Source organism: Salvelinus sp. IW2-2015, linkage group LG18 (genome assembly GCF_002910315.2).
Source record: "Salvelinus sp. IW2-2015 linkage group LG18, ASM291031v2, whole genome shotgun sequence".
In the NCBI taxonomy this organism is placed as follows: domain Eukaryota; kingdom Metazoa; phylum Chordata; class Actinopteri; order Salmoniformes; family Salmonidae; genus Salvelinus; species Salvelinus sp. IW2-2015.
The window spans coordinates 31,291,006-31,310,264 of NC_036858.1; the positions used below are offsets into that span (position 1 = coordinate 31,291,006).

General features: G+C 47.1%; 2 protein-coding genes across 3 annotated transcripts in view; one reads left to right on the forward strand and one right to left on the reverse strand.

Moving 5' to 3' along the window:
- The window catches only part of LOC111978347 (E3 ubiquitin-protein ligase TRIM35), a 22,717-nt gene extending 6,057 nt beyond the window's left edge, over positions 1-16,660 (forward strand). Inside the window, exon 7 of the transcript XR_011481436.1 lies at positions 15,321-16,660. The gene's annotated coding sequence lies outside the window, so the exon portion shown is untranslated. The remainder of the gene's footprint in view (positions 1-15,320) is intronic.
- The window catches only part of pkdcca (protein kinase domain containing, cytoplasmic a), a 451,220-nt gene that overhangs the window by 231,055 nt on the left and 200,906 nt on the right, over positions 1-19,259 (reverse strand). The window lies entirely within an intron of this gene.

Below are 19,259 nucleotides of genomic sequence, written 5' to 3' on the forward strand. Positions count from 1 at the left end.
AAAGGATGCAGCACGTAAGAGAGGCTGGAAGCCCGAGAGGCTCACCCAAAAATTTCTTTGGGGGAGGGGGGCTAAAGGGAGTGTGGCGAAGCCGGTTGGATACCTGAGCCAACTCCCCGGCTACCGTGGAGTGAGAGGGCGTCGTACTGGTCAGACACCGTGTTATGCGGTAAAGCGCACGGTGTCCCCAGTACGCGTGCTTAGCCCAGTGCGGCTATTCCACTTGCCGCACTGTAGGGCTAGGTTGGGCATCGAGCCGGGTGCCATGAAGCCGGCCCAACATATCTGGCCTCCAGTACGTCTCCTCGGGCCGGCATACATGGCACCAGCCTTACAGGTGGTGTCCCCGGTTCGCCTTCATAGCCCAGTGTGGGCTATTCCACCTCGCCGCACTGGCAGGCTACGGGGACCATTCAACCTGGTAAGGTTGGAGAGGCTCGGTGCTCAAGAGCGCGTGTCCTCCTTCACGGTCCGGTATATCCGGCGCACCTTCCCGCCCCAGCCCAGTACCACCAGTGCCTACCCGCAGCCAGGCTTCCAGTGCATCTCCAGAGCCCTGTTCCTCCTCCCGCACTCGCCTGAGGTGCGTGCCCTCAGCCCGGTACCTCCAGTTCCGCACACGCATCAGGCCTATAGTGCGTCTCAGCCGGCCAGAGGTCTGCCGTCTGCCCAGCGGTGCCTGAACTGCCGTCTGCCCAGCGGCGCCTGACTGCCCTCTGCCCAGCGGCGCCTGAACTGCCCGTCTGCCCAGCGGCGTCAGAGCCGGCCGTCTGCCAAGCGCCATCGGAGCCATCCGTCTGCCAAGCGCATCGGAGCCATCCGTCTGCAAGCGGCCATCGGAGCCATCCGTCTGCCAAGCGCCATCGGAGCCATCGTCTGCCAAGCGCCATCGGAGCCATCCGTCTCCCCAGCGCCATCTGAGCCATCCGTCTCCCCAGCGCCATCTGAGCCATCCGTCTCCCCAGCGCATCGGAGCCATCCGTCTGCCAAGCGCCATCTGAGCCATCCGTCTCCCCAGCGCCATCTGAGCCATCCGTCTCCCAGCGCCATCGGAGCCATCCGTCTGCCAAGCGCCATCGGAGCCATCCGTCTGCCAAGCGCCATCTGAGCATCCGTCTCCCCAGCGCCATCTGAGCCATCCGTCTCCCCAGCGCCGTCTGAGCCATCCGTCTCCCAGCGCCGTCTGAGCCATCCGTCTGTCCCGAGCCGTTAGAGCCGCCCGTCTGTCCCGAGCCGTCAGAGCCATTCGTCAGTCAGGATCTGCCAGAGCCGCCAACTAGACAGGATCTGCCAGAGCCGCCAACTAGACAGATCTGCCAGAGCCCAACCAGACAGGATCTGCCGGAGCCGTCAGTCAGCCATGAGCGTCCAGAGCCGTCAGCAGTCATGAGCTGCCCTCAGTCATGAGCTGCCCTACGGTCATGAGCTGCCCTACGGTCATGAGCTGCCTACGGTCATGAGCTGCCCTACGGTCATGAGCTGCCCTACGGTCATGAGCTGCCCTACGGTCATGAGCTGCCCTACGTCATGAGCTGCCACTCAGTCATGAGCTGCCACTCAGTCATGAGCTGCCACTCAGTCATGAGCTGCCACTCAGTCATGAGCTGCCACTCAGTCCGGAGCTGCCAACTCAGTCCCGGAGCTGCCACTCAGTCCGGAGCTACTCTCTGTCCGGAGCTACCTCTCTGTCCTGAGCTACCTCTTGTCCTGAGCTACCTCTCTGTCCTGAGCTACCTCTCTGTCCTGAGCTACCTCCAAATCATGTGGGGCCTTGGGGAGGATTCTTAGGCTAAGGTCGTGGGCGAGGGTCGCCACTCAAAGGACGCTAAGGAGGGGACAAAGACAAGTGGTGGAGTGGTGTCCTCGTCCACCGCCGGAGCCGCCACCGCGGACAGATGCCCACCAGACCCTCCTCTTGAGTTGTAGGGGTGCGTTCGGAGTCCGCACCTCAGGAGGGGGGTACTGTAACGTCCTGACCAGAGTTATTATGTGTTTTGCTTGTTTAGTGTTGGTCAGGACGTGAGCTGGGTGGAATCTTATGTTGTGGGTCTAGTTTGTCTGTTTCTATGTCCAGCCTAATATGGTTCTCAATCAGAGGCAGATGGTAATCGTTGTCCCTGATTGAGAATCATATATAGGAGGCTTGTTTTGTGTTGGGATTTTGTGGGGTGTTGTTTCCTGTCTCTGTGGTTGTCTGCACCAGATAGGTCTGTCTCGGTTTTTGCACATTTTGTTATTTTGTATGTTTGTAGTGTTTCACTTGTTCTGTTATTAACATTGTGAACACTAGCCGCGCTGCACTTTGGTCCTCTCCTTCACCTATGAAGAAAAGCCGTTACACTCTGCATCTGTCCTCGTGCTACTAGACCTTAGTGCTGCCTTTGAAACCATCGATCACCACATTCTTTTGGAGAATGTGGTGATCGATGGTATCAAAGGCAGCACTAAGGTCTAGTAGCACGGACAAAACAGAGATGCTTGTTCTAGGTCCAAGAAACAAAGAGATCTTCTGTTAAATCTGACAATTAATCTTGATGGTAGTAAAGTCGTCTCAAATAAAACTGTGAAGGACCTCGGCGTTACTCTGGACCCTGATCTCTCTTTTGACGAACATATCAAGACTGTTTCAAGGACAGCTTATTTCCATCTACGTAACATGCAAAAATCTGAAATTTTCTGTCCAAAAATGATGCAGAAAAACTAATCCATGCTTTTGTTACTTCTAGGTTAGACTACTGCAATGTTCTACTTTCCGGCTACCCGGATAAAGCACTAAATAAACTTCAGTTAGTGCTAAATACGGCTGCTAGAATCCTGACTAGAACCAAAAATTTTGATCATATTACTCCAGTGCTAGCTTCCCTACCCTGGCTTCCTGTTAAGGCAAGGGCCTTCTCTCTTTCTTTCTCTCTCTCGGAGGACCTGAGCCCTAGAACCATGCGTCAGGACTACCGGGCATGATGACTCCTTGCTGTCCCCAGTCCACCTGGCCTTGCTGCTGTTCCAGTTTCAACTGTTCTGCCTGCGGCTATGGAACCCTGACCTGTCCACCGGACGTGCTTCCTGTCCCAGACCTGCTGTTTTCAACTCTCTAGAGACCACAGGAGCGGTAGAGATACTCTTAATGATCGGCTATGAAAAAGCCAACTGACATTTACTCCTGAGGTGCTGACTTGCTACACCCTCGATACCTTCTGTGATTATTATTATTTGACCATGCTGGTCATTTTTGAACATCTTGGCCATGTTCTGTTATAATCTCCACCTGGCGCAGCCAGAAGAGGACTGGCCACCCCTCATAGCCTGGTTCCTGTCTAGGTTTCTTCCTAGGTTGGCCTTTCTAGGGAGTTTTTCCTAGCCACCGTGCTTCTACACCTGCATTGCTTGCTGTTTGGGTTTTAGGCTGGGTTTCTGTACAGCACTTCGAGATATTAGCTGATGTACGAAGGGCTATATAAAATAATTTGATTTGATTTGAATATACAAAACGATAGACAGACAAATCAATACACAGGAGTCATTGTGACAGACTTTACCAATACACCTCTTCAGTACGTGATCATGAAATAGAATCACCAGGTTATATCCTCAGTGAATAGGTGCCACAGTCACAGACACCTTCTCAGGGCAGATCCTCAGCACCAGGGTTAGTGCCATCAGAGTTGAGACAGGGAGAGAAGTAGGGGAACAGTCTCTCTATGAACCTGTGTTTCGAACTTTATTATGTTCAACATAGGAGGGCCAAGCACATGAAGCAGCTCTTTCAGTAGTTTAGTTGGAATATGAGGTGATTTTGAGGTGAATATTGAATATTGAGGTGAATATCCTCACCTCCGCTGGTGACATTGATGTCTGTGACACCAATGTGTATTTCGGAACTTTGACTGGAGCAGATAAAATATTTGCTGTTAATTAATTTACTGAGAGCAAYTGTCATGATTGAATTCCATAATTATTGGTGTCACGTTCAATAAAAGTACAAATTCTGTTTACTTCGATTCCATGCCTCAGTCTTTAAGTGGAGCAAATCAACACCGAAACACTGGACCAGTTTGCCAGCATTCCAGACAGCGTCATCAGTCRCTAGCCCAGCCACCCTACGGTAGGTACACCAGCTCAGAACAAGCACACATCTCTCCATCATGGCTGCCACCTGGACCCTGGAGGACGACATGTCCTGCCCTGTGTGCTGCGATGTTTTCACTGACCCTGTYGTGCTGGGCTGCAGCCACAGCTTCTGCAGGAGCTGCCTGGACAGCTACTGGAACACTCAGGTCATCAAAAAGTGCCCCGTCTGCCGCCACCATTCCCTAACCGACGCTCCACCCAGTAACCTGGCTCTGAGGAACATCGTGGAGACCTTTGCGAGGGAGAGGAGCCACAATACCACCAAGCAGGAGGAGACGAGAGAGGGGGAGAAGGAGAGCCAGGGAAGGAGGAAGTCAGGAGGGAGGAGTGGGTTGGTACGGGATGGGGATGAAAGGTGCGGTCTCCATTGGAAGAGGTTGTTGTTGTTCTGTGTGGAGGACCAGGAGGCTCTGTGTGCGGTGTGTCAGACCTCCAGGAGACACAGGAGCCATCAGCTCTGCCCTGTGGACGAGGKTGCTCAGGAACTCAAGTTATGGCTAGTACTGTATGTCATTTCAGGGCCAGCAACTGCATGTCACTTCACTAGGCTGGTCTGGTTGTGTTACAGTAATTAGTCTGTTTACTGTTTTACWGTKGTTTTCCKATTACCGRGAGTACGTARTGTAAGTCATTTATGACAAACAGATGAGCCATGCCTTCCTRCTGGCTACTCCAACCCCGGCCAACAGCTCCGCCTCCCCCACAGKTACTCSCCCAGCCTCCTCAGCTTCTCCTRCACCCAAATCCAGACAGCAGATGTTCTGAAYGAGCTGCAAAACCTGGACKCGTACAAATCAGCTGGGCTAGACAATCTGCACCCTCTCTTTCTAAAACTATCCGCCGCCATTGTTGCAACCCCTATTACCAGCCTGTTCAACCTCTCTTTCGTATCGGTCATCCCCCTCTTCAAAGGGGGTGACACCCTAGACCCAAACTGTTACAGACCTATATCCATCCTGCCCTGCCTATCTAAAGTCTTCGAAAGCCAAGTTAATAAACAGATCACTGACCATTTAGAATCCCACCGTACCTTCTCCGCTGTGCAATCCGGCTTCCGAGCRGGTCACGGGTGCACCTCAGCCACGCTCAAGGTCCTAAACGATATCATAACCGCCATCGATAAAAGACAGTACTGTGCAGCCGTCTTCATCAACCTGGCCAAGGCTTTCGACTGTTAATCACCGTATTCTTATCGGCAGACTCAATAGCCTTGGTTTTTCTAATGACTGCCTCGCCTGGTTCACCAACTATGCTAGGTAAAGCTCCGCCTTATCTCAGTTCACTGGTCACGATAACAACACCCACCCGTAGCGCACGTTCCAGCAGGTATATCTCACTGATCATTCCCAAAGCCAACACCTCATTTGGCCYCCTTTCCTTCCAGTTCTCTGCTGCCAGTGACTGGAACGAATTGCAAAAATCGCTGAAGATGGAGACTTTTATTTCCCTCACCAACTTTAAWCATCAACTATCTGAGCAGCTAACCGATCGCTGCAGCTGTACATAGTCCATCTGTAAATTGCCCACTCAATCTACCTACCTCATCCCCATACTGTTTTTATTTTATTTACTTTTCTGCTCTTTTGCACACCAGTATCTCTACTTGCACATCATCATCTGCTCATTTATCACTCCAGTGTTAATCTGCTAAATTGTAATTATTCGCTCCTATGGCCTATTTATTGCCTACCTCCTCATGCCTTTTGCACACACTGTATATAGACTTTCTACTGTGTCATTGACTTGTTTATTGTTTACTCCATGTGTAACTCTGTGTTGTTGTCTGTGTCACACTGCTTTGCTTTATCTTGGCCAGGTCGCAGTTGCAAATGAGAACTTGTTCTCAACTAGCCTACCTGGTTAAATAAAGGTTAAATAAATAAATAAATAAAATCAGATGAGCTCATACGTTTTGCAGGTGTGTTGGCTTTGCAGTTTCTGAGAATCATTCAACATGGTTTTGTCACGGGCAGAACAAATACCATTCAAAAGTTTGGACACACCGTGGAGAGAAGCCTCACACCGACACACCATTTTTACATTGTAGAATAGTAGTGAAGACATCAAAACTATAAAATAACACATATGGAATCATGGAATCCAGTGTTTCGCCCCAGCCCCAGTGACTCTGGAACCCAACACCGTGGCCCCCTGGCTCTCTCTCTCAAATGACCTGACCAGTGTGTGCATCAATGGAGAGAAGCCTCACGTCCCCAACAACCCAGAGCYCTGTGACACGTGTGTTTGAGTGCTGGAGCCCGACCAGTGTAATGGGACATTTCTTTTGTACTGTATGTGACCTCATAACTGAGGATGTGACTAACTTCATGAAACTATCCTATTACAAGTTCCTGTTCTTGGGAGTATCATCCTGTGTTGCAAACCAGCTGCACCTGTGTCCTTGTATAGATAAAAAAACAAGAACTAAGAGTTCCGTCCAAGAACAGAAACTATTAAGATATGTGCTTATCACCCAATGCTTCGGAATGCAGACTGTCTGCACTGCGCTGTGTAACTCTGTTATTCTCCTGAACTCAGAAAAATAAAGAATCGTACAACATCCACCACAATTTGGCGACCCACATGGGACTGACGTATCGTTGACCAGTGGCTCCTGCGGCTATGAGGGTAAACTGCCGGCAGAGGCTCGCTGCGTTGTGAGTCTAGGGTAAATTCCTCCTCGTCGAACGAGGGAATGGAGAGGCCCGCCTGACGTCCACGGCAGTTCAGTAGATTTTTTACTAAGCTTGTGAGTYACCATTCGAAGATGCTTTATGAATGAAATCACTTTGCGCTAAGTGATAGAGAAAATGATCATTGAAGTGAGAGGAATTGTGCATTCCTAAATCACTTCGCGCTCAGTGATTGAGAGCTCTACCYCATAGTGTGATGCGGGTGGACTGGTTAGGACATCATGTTAGACTAGAATATCAGGTTAGGGATAGATTAACCAGTGGACAGTAAGAACTGTTTGTCATACAGTTGAAACTAAAGMTCATAGCAAAACTGTGTTTACTTTTTATGTAGGTAAGATACCAATTTGAATTAGTTCTCCAGTGGTTCAATTATAAGGGCCAAGGTGAGACCCAGATGCAGATGGTAGAGTCCTTGTAGTTCATTTATCATCCAAAAGGAGTAGGCAAGAGAATGGTCGTGGACAGGCAAAAGGTCAAAACCAGATTCTGTGTCCAAGAGGTAAAGAGCYGCAGACWGGCTCGYTGTCAGGGCAGGCAGAAGGGTCAGGTAGGTGAGTACGGAGTCCAGAAAAAACAGGCAAGGGTCAAAACCGGGAAGACTAGAAAAAGAGAATAGAAAGTAGGAGCACAGGAAAACACACTGGTTGACTTGAAAACATACAAGACGAACTGGCACAGAGAGACAGGAAACACAGGCATAAATACACTGGGGAAAACAAGCCACATCTGGAGGAGGTGGAGACAATCACAAGAACACGTGAAACAGATCAGGACGTGACATCAATGACAAATTAGGCAATATTTTAGCAGCCATGCAATTATGTGCTTTAGGGTGTAGGAACTGATCACTCCTCTATTTTATGTGTGTGAGTGAGATAGGAACTCAAGATGGGATCATCCTGGAGAAAAAGGTGTTCTCCAGCCACCATATGCTACACAGGGTCGTTGAAGGGGATGGTAAGCAAATGGGGTCCGAGTGTAGCCGAGGACGTGTCACAATGGCACCGCACCTCAGTGTCGCTAAGTTGAAATTAGTCAGAAAACAGTTGGAGAAAGTAGGGAAAGGCAAGAAAAATAATACACGCTGGGATAAAGTGGGAAGTTGAAGCCGAGACAAGGACAGAGAGCGAGAGARAGAGAGAGGGGAAAAGTGCAGAGAAGGTGGCAGAGGTAAGGATGAAAGCTGAAGAAAAGGCAAAGCAAGTAGGAACAGACGTAAAGATGAACCGTATCAACATCATCCATCACTCACCTCAACAGTTACCACCTCCACAACAAGAACCCCCAGCAGCAGGAGTACGGGCTGAATCTGAGGAGAATCTGAGGAAGACGAAGAAGGAAAAAGTACCACCTCCACAACAAGAACCCCCAGCAGCAGGAGTACGGGCTGAATCTGAGGAGAATCTGAGGAAGACGAAGAAGGAAAAAGACACGACGCTGGTCACCACACACACTGAGTAACGGAGTAAAATACCGACACCTCAGAGCCGCCCCCGCCGAGACCCTAAGCCTCCCCAGCGACTGGCACAGAAATGCCCTGTGACTTTATCCAGACTTACCCCCCCCCCTGTTTTCACACCACCCTCTGTCGCACTGTTTCCCCTGATGTCAATACCAAATCCAGTGGCGGGCCGTGATGTGGACGCCACTCCAACCATCCTAGTCCAGTGGAATTGGGAAATGGGGGAGATGATGGACATCGTGAAGAAGCTTCCCCCTCCCTCTCATAGCAGGGCACAGCAGTGGACCCAGTTTACCACCATGATAAAGCATTAGCTGGGCAGTTGGCAGTTTATGAGGGAGGGGACAGCGGGAACTCAGGAGACAGATGAAGAGGAAGGGGGCCTGGAAGAGCAAGAGGAGGAAGGGGCCGCAGAGGAGGAAGAGGTGGACGAGGAAGAGGGGAACCATAGAGGTGCTATAACTGTCAACAGCCTGGCCACATTTCAAGAAATTGCCCCCAGAACAGGGGTGATGTGGGTGGCTATGATGAAGCTGAGGACAGTGATACATACTATCCACCACCACCACATGTGACAGCATCTAACCCACAGGGTAGAGGGGGAGGCTGGAGATAGGCTGTGGAGGAGGAAGAAGGAAAAGACAGCCAACAATGCCACTCTGGTGAGTACCCAGTTTTATCTTCTAACAGCGCAGATTCACCTAATATGGATGTGTGTGTGGGCGGTGTGAAAATGTCTTTCCTGGTCGATTCAGGGGCAACCATCTCCATTTGATCTAAATGCAACAATTTAAAAGATCCATTATRGAGAGATGTGTCACGTCTACTCCCACTCCTCCCCTCCGGCGCTAGACGTCGCCGGTTTACTAACCACCGGTACTGACATTCATCATTACGCGCACCTGCGCTTCATCATTAGGCACACCTGGACTCCATCACGTCACTGATTACCTCCCCTATTTCCGTCACCTCCTTAGTTCTATTCCTTAGGCACTATTTACTATGTTTTCCATGTCTGTACGCTACTCGTGTGTCTTGTTTTGTTCCATGTTCCATTTATTATTAAACTCACCACCTGCACTTGCTTCCCGACTCCCAGCGTCCACGTTACAAGATGTAATAAAGACCGTTGGGGCATCTGGCATTCCAATGGTAGAGAACCTTACCAAACCCCTTTCAGTCCAACTTGGTGATAAAATGTTTAAACATTGTTTTGTTTATTCTCCTAATTGCTCTGTAAATTTAATGGGAAGAGACCTATTGTGGGAATTGGGAATTAACATTTCTTGCAGTGAGAAGGGCCTGGTAGTAACCGCTCCAAGAATCGGTATCTATARCGCGCTGGAAGTACCAGGCCATGATTGGTATTATTCATGGTATTTCTCTGAACCCTTTGACCTACTGAATGCATTTGCTCGACCAGGCCAAACTAACCCAACCACTTACACTGCACTGCCAAATGTAGTAATGGTCAAAGGGACCATTTGTTTTTATCACTGTGGCATTGTGTGACAGAGCAGGAAGAGTTGACAATAGGTTATGTGTATGAAGAAACTTTGGGTGTGGTAGCTGATGTGAACAGTTTTTCTCTGTACCCCAATCACTTCCCCATGCAGTATCTCTATCTCCAAGATGGAGGATACCAAATGGGAAGAATTTGGTACATGTGTAACAGTATAACTTTAGACCGTCCCCTCGCCCCCCGACTCGGGCGCGAACCAGAGACCCTCTGCACACATCAACAACAGTTACCCACGAAGCATCGTTACCCATCGCTCCACAAAAGCCGCGGCCCTTGCAGAGCAAGGGGAAACACTACTTCTAGGTTTCAGAGCAAGTGACGTAACTGATTGAAATGCTATTAGCGCGTACCCGCTAACTAGCTAGCCATTTCACATCCGTTACACATGCGTGAGATTGGCAACAGACTGGGAGGCATAGCCATACGGGAGAGCATTCTCCTCTGTGGTTGTGGCTCACAGAACGTGTGTGAACAGCACACACGCAGTGCACAGAGGGGACAATGAAGCCCCTGTTCCTGTTTCCCTTGCACCTAACCAGCCCACCCCTGACAGCGCACTGTTGACTCAGGTTCTGGACTGTTTATGGGCAAGGGATAAATATGACATAGGGAAAATGAGAGGAGCAACGCCTGTGACCGTCTCTCCTAAAGGGACATATCGGCCCCACAAAGCACTGTACCCCTTGCATAAGGAGGAGGAGGCAGCCATTGGCAAAGTCCTGACCTCTCTGCTGAGCAGGGGGGCTGTGACCTTGAAACACGCCAGTTTGACCTGTTAGAAAAGCTTCTGGAGAATGGTACAAGATCTTTAAGCTGTTAACGATGCAGTGTATGGCCGGTTCCCAGTTTTGCCAAACCCAGTCACTATCCTTTCTTCTGTCCCGCCAGATTCAAATTGGTTTACAGTTGTTGATTTGGCAGCACTGCTACATTTCCTGCTGATAACGGCCACAATGCCTCGAAAAACCAATTATAATGTGTCCAACAGACTGTGAAAAATTTGGGACACGTTATCACACCAGGGGGCAGAAGGGTGAAAGCTATTTTAAAAGTTCCTAATCCAAACACCAAGGAACATATGTTGTCACTGCTAGGAAAGGCAGGTTATTGTAGAGTTTGATTAACCTCTACGGGATCGGTATTTACCTGGGGGACCATACTGCTTCTTAAATTTACTGGGGGACATAACTCTTACCGCTATTTACCTGGGGGACATACTGCTTTACCCTATTTACCTGGGGGACATAACTGCTTACCCCTATTTTACCTGGGGAGCACCAACTGCTTACCTATTTACTGGGGACCATACTGCTTACCCTATTTACCTGGGGCCATACTGCTTACCCTATTTACCTGGGGGACCATCACTGCTTACCCTATTTACCTGGGGACATACTGCTTACCATTTACTGGGGGACCAACTGCTTACCCTATTACCTGGGGGACATACTGGCTTACCTATTTACCTGGGGGACCATACTGCTTACCCCTATTTACCTGGGGGACCATACTGACTTACCCCTATTTACCTGAGGGTCATACTGCTTACCTATTTACCTGGGGGACACAACTGCTTACCCCTATTTACCTGGGGGACATACCTGCTTACCCTATTTACTGGGGGAATACTGCTTAACCCATATTTACCTGTGGAACCAACACTGCTTACCCATATTTACCTGGGGGACCATACTGCTTACCCTATTTACCTGGGGGACCACACTGCTTACCCCATATTTACCTGGGGAGCATACTGCTTACCCTATTTACTGGGGAATCATACTGCTTACCTATTTACCTGGGGACCAACTGCTTACCCTATTTACCTGGGGGACATACTGCTTACCCCTATTTACCTGGGGACACACTGTTTACCCATATTTACCTGGGGGACATCACTGCTTACCTATTACCTGGGGCCACACTGCTTACCCTATTTACCGGGGGCACAACTGCTTACCCTATTTACCTGGGGACCATACTGCTTACCCTATTTACCTGGGGGACATACATGCTTACCCCTATTTACCTGGGGACCATACTGCTTACCCTATTTACCTGGGGGACCATACCGTTACCTATTTACCTGGGGGACCAATACGCTTACCCTATTTACCTGGGGGACCATACTGCTTACCCCTATTTACCTGGGGGACCATACTGCTTACCCCATTTACCTGGGGACCACACTGCTTACCCCTATTTACCTGGGGGATCATACTGCTTACCCTATTTATCCTGGGGACATACTGCTTACCTATTTACCTAGGGGACCATACTGCTTACCCCATTTACCTGGGGGACCATACTGCTTACCCTATTTACCTGGGGGACATAATGCTTACCCCTATTTACCTGGGGACATCTGCTTACCCTATTACCTGGGGGACATACTGCTTACCTATTTACCTGGGGGACCATACTGCTTACCCTATTTACCTGGGGACATACTGCTTACCCTTTTACCTGGGGACCATACTGCTTACCCTATTTACCTGGGGGATCATACTGCTTACCCTATTTACCTGGGGACCATACTGCTTACTATTTATGGGGACATACTGCTTACCCCTATTTACCTGGGGACCATACTGCTTACCCCTATTTACTGGGGGACCATACTGCTCTTATTTACCTGGGGGACCATACTGCTTCCCTATTTACTGGGGGACAATACTGCTTACCTATTACCTGGGGGACATACTGCTTCCACCTATTACCTGGGGGACATACTGCTTACCCTATTTACCTGGGGGACATACTGCTTACCCTTATTACCTGGGGGACATACTGCTTACCCTATTTACCTGGGGACCAACTGCTTACCCTATTTACCTGGGGGACCATACTGCTTACCCATTTACCTGGGGAACCATACTGCTTACCCCTATTTACCTGGGGGACATATGTTACCCTATTTACCTGGGGGACCAACTGCTTACCCCTATTTACCTGGGGACATCACTGCTTACCCCTATTTACCTGGGGATCATACTGCTTACCCCTATTACTGGGGACCATACTGCTTACCTATATTTACCTGGGGGACATACTGCTTACCCTATTTACCTGGGGGTCCATACTGCTTACCCTATTTACTGGGGAACCAACAATGCTTACCCTATTTACCTGGGGGATCATACTGCTTACCCCTATTTACCTGGGGACCATCTGCTTACCCTATTTACCTGGGGAATACTGCTTACCCTATTTACCTGGGAACCACACTGCTTACCTATTAACCTGGGGGACCATACTGCTTACCTTATTTACTGGGGGATCATACTGCTTACCCATATACCTGGACCACCTGCTTCCCTATTTATGGGGACATACTGCTTACCCTATTTACCTGGGGACCACACTGCTTTACCCTATTTACCTGGGGGACACACTGCTTACCCTATTACCTGGGGGACATACTGCTTACCCCATTTCCTGGGAATACTGCTTACCCCTATTTACCTGGGGGACCATACTGCTTACCCTATTTACCTGGGGACCATACTGCTACCCCTATTTACCTGGGAGACATACTGCTTACCCCTATTTACTGGGGGACCATACTGCTTACCCTATTTACCTGGGGACATACTGCTTACCCTATTTTACCTGGGGACAACTGCTTACCCTATTATCCTGGGGGACCATACTGCTTACCCCTATTTACTGGGGGACAATCTGCTTACCCTATTTACCTGGGGACCATATGCTTTACCCTATTTACTGGGGGACCAACTGCTTACCCCTATTTACCTGGGGGACCATACTGCTTACCCTATTTACTGGGGGATACTGCTTACCCTATTTACCTGGGAACCATACGCTTACCCTATTACTTGGGGACATACTGCTTACCCTATTTACTGGGGACATACTGCTTACTATTTACCTGGGGGACCATACTGCTTACCCTATTAACCTGGGGGCTACTGCTTACCCTATTTACCTGGGGGCCATCCTGCTTACCTATTTAGTGGGGGACATACTGCTTACCCTATTTCCTGGGGACCACTACTGCTTACCCTATTTACTGGGGACCATACTGCTTACCCCTATTACCTGGGACCATACTGCTTACCCATTTATGGGGCCATACTGCTTACCCCTATTTACCTGGGGGACATAATGCTTACCCTTATTTACCTGGGGGACCATACTGTTACCCTATTACCTGGGGGACAGTACTGCTTACCCTATTACCTGGAGGCGACATACGCTTACCCCTATTACCTGGGGGACCATACTGCTTATCCTATTTACTGGGACCGATACTGGTTAACCCTAGTTATGGGGAATACTGCTTACCCCTATTTACCTGGGGGACCATACTGCTTACCCCTATTTACCTGGGGGACCATACTGCTTACCCCTATTTACCTGGGGGACCAATACATGGTTTATGTGCTCAGCTGAGCTACCCTTTACTGCTGAAGACAGTAATGTTTGACCTGTTGCATACGTAGAAATGCGCTTGTTGTAGACAGTTTGCTTTCACAAGGTTGTCTCAGTGGGAGTGGAATATTGGCTGAACATCCAGACTCTGTGGTGGCCAGGTGTTCTCTACTAAGCAAACACACTCTGAGAGCAATTTCTTGCTGAGAAAGGATGCACTTTGATGTCTTTGTTTTACCTAATCCTTAGCAGAAACTGGCAAGTTAGAACTGTACATGATGTGTGAAGGGTTGAAGGTTTTAAACTCAGTTTCACAACGGATGAGATTCACATAGAAGAATTGCTACATTTACATATAAAAAAAAGTATTGTTAAGGAATTAACAACAGGGAGGATTGTAATGGGACATTTTAATTGTATGTGTCCACATAACTGAGGATGTGACTAACCTTGTGAAACTGTCCTATTATAATCCCCTGTTCTTGGGAGTATCATCCTGTGCAGCAAACCAGCTGCACCTTTGTTCTGTCCAAGAACAGAAACTATGAAGACATGTCCAAATCCTTATTTTATAATATCCACCACAAGAGGTGGAGGTGGCGGGTAAGACCGGATGGGACCTGGGGTTCCTGAGAGAGAGTGTGCGTAGGAAAGGGGTCCTGAGTGTGAACCCTGTCCACGGGTTCTGGGCCCTGTCCCTGAGGGACGGCGGCCAGTACAGCGCCTGCACCATGCCCTGGACCCGTCTCACTCTGAAGAGGAGGCCCAGGAGGGTCAGAGTGCGTCTGGACTATGATGCGGGAGAGGTGACTTTCTATGACCCCACTGACATGTCACTCATCTATACATTCAGGGACAAGTTTAAAGAGCCATTGTTGCCCTACCTCTGTCCCTGTGTGAGTGACAGCGGCCGCAATGCTGAGCCACTAAAGATATGCCCTGCCAAAGTGTCATTGGTTCATGATGTTGGTGAGAAAGTTTTGTAGATTACAATATGTATTTTTTAGAGGAGACATTGCTAATGCATCCATATGTCTCACTATCTATTATTAACACAATGGATGTATATTTTTGGGGTATATGTGAACGGAACAATTCTTATCCAGAAAGGCGGCAGAAAGGCCGTACCTATTCACTGACGAAATCCTAGGCGGGACAGCACGAAATGAGACACAGAYARGTGACTTCAACAAAAAGAAGGAAACTGTATTGGGAGTTCTTCCTTCAACTCTTCCCCCCCTCTGCCCTTCAGTCAGGTCCTTAAGAGCACAAACAATCATCAGTCAATTGGCCTCAGGTGAGCTCATCAGTAGTGGCTGTACTGCGGCCCACCTCCAGGAGAYAACACAGCCGGACCACTTGATCCGGCTGATCCCTCACACATCATTTGTCATATTTTCTTGCTGTTTGTCAATGACAACCGAAACTAAACAGAAGAGGTGATCATTACTCAACATTAGAGTTAATGTTCTAAATGCTTATGAATGATCATGCTCATAAATGTGTGTACATTTAACAATTAAATACTTTTATGATTATGAATAACATTTATTCATGCGTTATGAATGTTTTATTGTTTATTCATGAACATTATTAATAAAGTGTTTCTTGTCAACAATGAGCTTTGTCAGCCAACATAGGTGAAGTCTTATTTGAGTGCTCCAAGACTCCAACTGATAATGCGACAGTCATGTGATGACATAAGACACCATTTCCTTATATGGAAGACATTTTAGACACCATTCTTTTATCCTGAAATCCACCCTTGTCAACACTGAGTGTATGCCGTGCCTGTCATTGTGTGGGTGTATGTGTTCCTGTCTGAGCACACCACACAGTATAAAAGCAGAGGRGCTCTCTGCCCCTCCAACACTTTTAACCTCAGACTTATCCATTGCTAAGAGAAGTCTTCGACTGAGACCAACAATGAGAGCCTACCTGGTCCTGCTTCTGCTGCTCCCTCTGTGCACAGGTACGTCACACTTACTTACTTCACTTAGTGCGTTGAGTTCCTTGCCGAACATAGGTCATCAACGAACTGCTTCCAACCCCTTCTATCTCACAGACAAACTGCTTCCAACCCTTTCTATCTCACAGACAAACTGCTTCCAACCTCTTCTATCTCACAGACAAACTGCTTCCAACCCCTTCTATCTCACAGACAAACTGCTTCNACAAACTGCTTCCAACCCCTTCTATCTCACAGACAAACTGCTTCCAACCCTTTCTATCTCACAGACAAACTTCATCCAACCCCTTCTATCTCACAGACAAACTGCTTCTAACCCTTTCTATCTCACAGACAAACTGCTTCTAACCCCTTCTATATCACAGACAAACTGCTTCTAACCCCTTCTATCTCACAGACAAACTGCTTCCAACCCCTTCTATCTCACAGACAAACTGCTTCCAAGCCCTTCTATCTCACAGACAAACTGCTTCCAACCCCTTCTATCTCACATACAAACTGCTTCCAACCCCTTCTATCCTTAGCCAGTTGTTAGAGTTATTGTTGCCATGTCAGTCGCTCTTTCTTAATGCCTTGCTCTGTGAGGATGCAGGTGGAGGAGTAGATAAAGGTGGTCTTGGGCCTTTCTCTCTTGCGTTTAACTTGTGGGCTAAAGGTAAGAGTCTGTTTGTTGATCCACGCGATGCACGTTTCTTCCTACAGCGTCGCCTAAAAAGTATCACTTCCTCCTCTTCATTTGTGCCTCAACAGGTTCTTGTTTTTGATTTCCCACAGTCAAATGTTGCTGATGGTATCTGTCCAATGGATTCCAAGTAAGCTTTAGAGGCATTGGTCGGTGAATGTTTGAGCGGTTCTGGACCGGTTCCGAKCRCAATTGTTGCGCTCTGTGAACGGCACAACATCCATTGCTGTTTATTTCGTGAAATCTTTGGTTGTCCCACTTCACATGCCGCTCTCAGCTGAGATGCAGTYTGTGAAATGTGACASCTCATTTTGCATAAGGAGCGACATATCACATTTTCTGGCCGATCCAGACAAAGGATCAAGTTCCTCTGGCTGGGAACATCGCAGCTCCGCTCTAAACCAGATGGATTTAGAGCTCTCAACATGAAAAAATATCAAATCATTTTGTCGAATTGAAACAAGACCACTTTCTCATTGGTCACAGAGGGARGATCACTTTGTGCTTACAGCTGAAGTTGTAACGATTCAGCAGGCATTTGAACGAGAGTTCATTGGGCAGAACTCTGTCGTCAGTTATATGAAATYGTCCCAATTTTGTACTGTCACCAAGTATGATCATATTTATTTTACAGTTATAAGAAAGGTGCAATCTTATAGTAAGTCATTATAATTAATACTATATTTAGAAAGCATTTCAATCCCTATTCACACACTTTTATTGAAAATTTAAAAATATGATTTTTCATTATTTCATATTTGTATAGTGTACTTGAGATCGTGTCCTGAAAAGTGACAGCAATTTATAACTATTTTTTACCAGAAAGGTGATATTTTGATCTTTCRGACAGTATAAGAAATGCTAAGACCAATGTTCTCTTTTCCAGATGAGCCCTGTTTAGTACATCAAAATACAATACAGACAAAGTACACATCCATATACACATTAAAATACACTTTAWTATTCACAGCAATACATGACAAGCGAAACACAATCATAAAAAACYTACAAATTCTTCAGTAAAAATCTTTGCATGGTGGGTGTTCTTGAAGGCTTTCTCAAAGTTCCAATTTATGGATAGTTTTATGATAATTGAGGTTGGCAATTTGGTCTCTGAAAGATCTACCACTTCTCCAGGGTTGGGGAGTAATCTGTTACATGTAAGGGATTACAAAAAAACGGTACCTGTAATCCCTTACATTACCAGCACAAATATTGTAATTAGATTACAGATACTTTTGAAAAACTAGATAATTACTTTTACATTTACAAAGGGATGTTTGCGAAAAAAAATCGGACACTTCTTTGTTTTCTCAAGGACATTCAAATCAACATTGAAAAAAGGCGCACATTTAAGTTTGTTCCACCTGAGCGACTCTGACCACAAGTCGAGAGACCACTATGATGACACACCAAATGTGCTTGATGGATCYTGGGAAAAGAGCAAAATCCAAGCTATGTCTTCCAATGGTGCGACTGCTGTCGGCATCCAAAGATGATCCAACTGGAATTAACGCTTGGAGTTAAGGATAACAGCAGTGGTGTAGTCTACGGCGATACGGATATCACTTATTATTGATATTTACATAGCGCATTGATGTGATTGTGAATCACACTGCTACTCTCTGATTTAGCTATTTGCGCTTTACGGATTGTGGTTGTGGATGGCTGTTCACAAATTTAAATGTGTATTTGAACCCAATAATAGTTGAATTCAAGAAGTTTAAGCTGCCTATCAATCATTGTTTTTGAAACCAGTGGACAGCCAGTGAAAAATGCGCTCTTCAACAGCTGCGTAGTGCGGATCCCATTCTATATGGGGAAAAAAGTAGGTATTTTATTGCTCAATCTAATTCAGGCTGGTAAAAAATTTAATCCATAGACGTAATGGACACATGCTCTAAAGGCAATCTGTAGTTGCTACATTCATTTTTGGACTTATAAATTATATATATAATATCCATTGATTCTTGAAGAATATAACTTATGTCTTATGAGCTTAGTTCAACTGTCACACTCCATGAGAACCCAAAATATAAACTTGTTTAACTCCAATGTTTGTAAACATTGTAAATGTAAACAAACACTGTATAGCCTCATAACATGGTTAAAACAATAATTGTGATATCATGGATGGTCAGTCCTTGTATCCATAGCTCTGTCTGTTAATCCGAGAGTGGTTACATTTCTCTAGGCCCATCACTCTTTACCAAAACAGAGGCGGGGAAACCGTTTTGTTTTATCTGTGGATTTGCCCTTTAAACAGCTGCATATTGTCAAGATATTAAAGTGTCACCAACAAAAAGGTAACAATAGGCCTATAGTAAATGTAGCATATGACATTCATTTTTCATATGTAAATAGCACTTTTCAGTAGTGCTCAAACATGCGAATCAGTCCTCCAT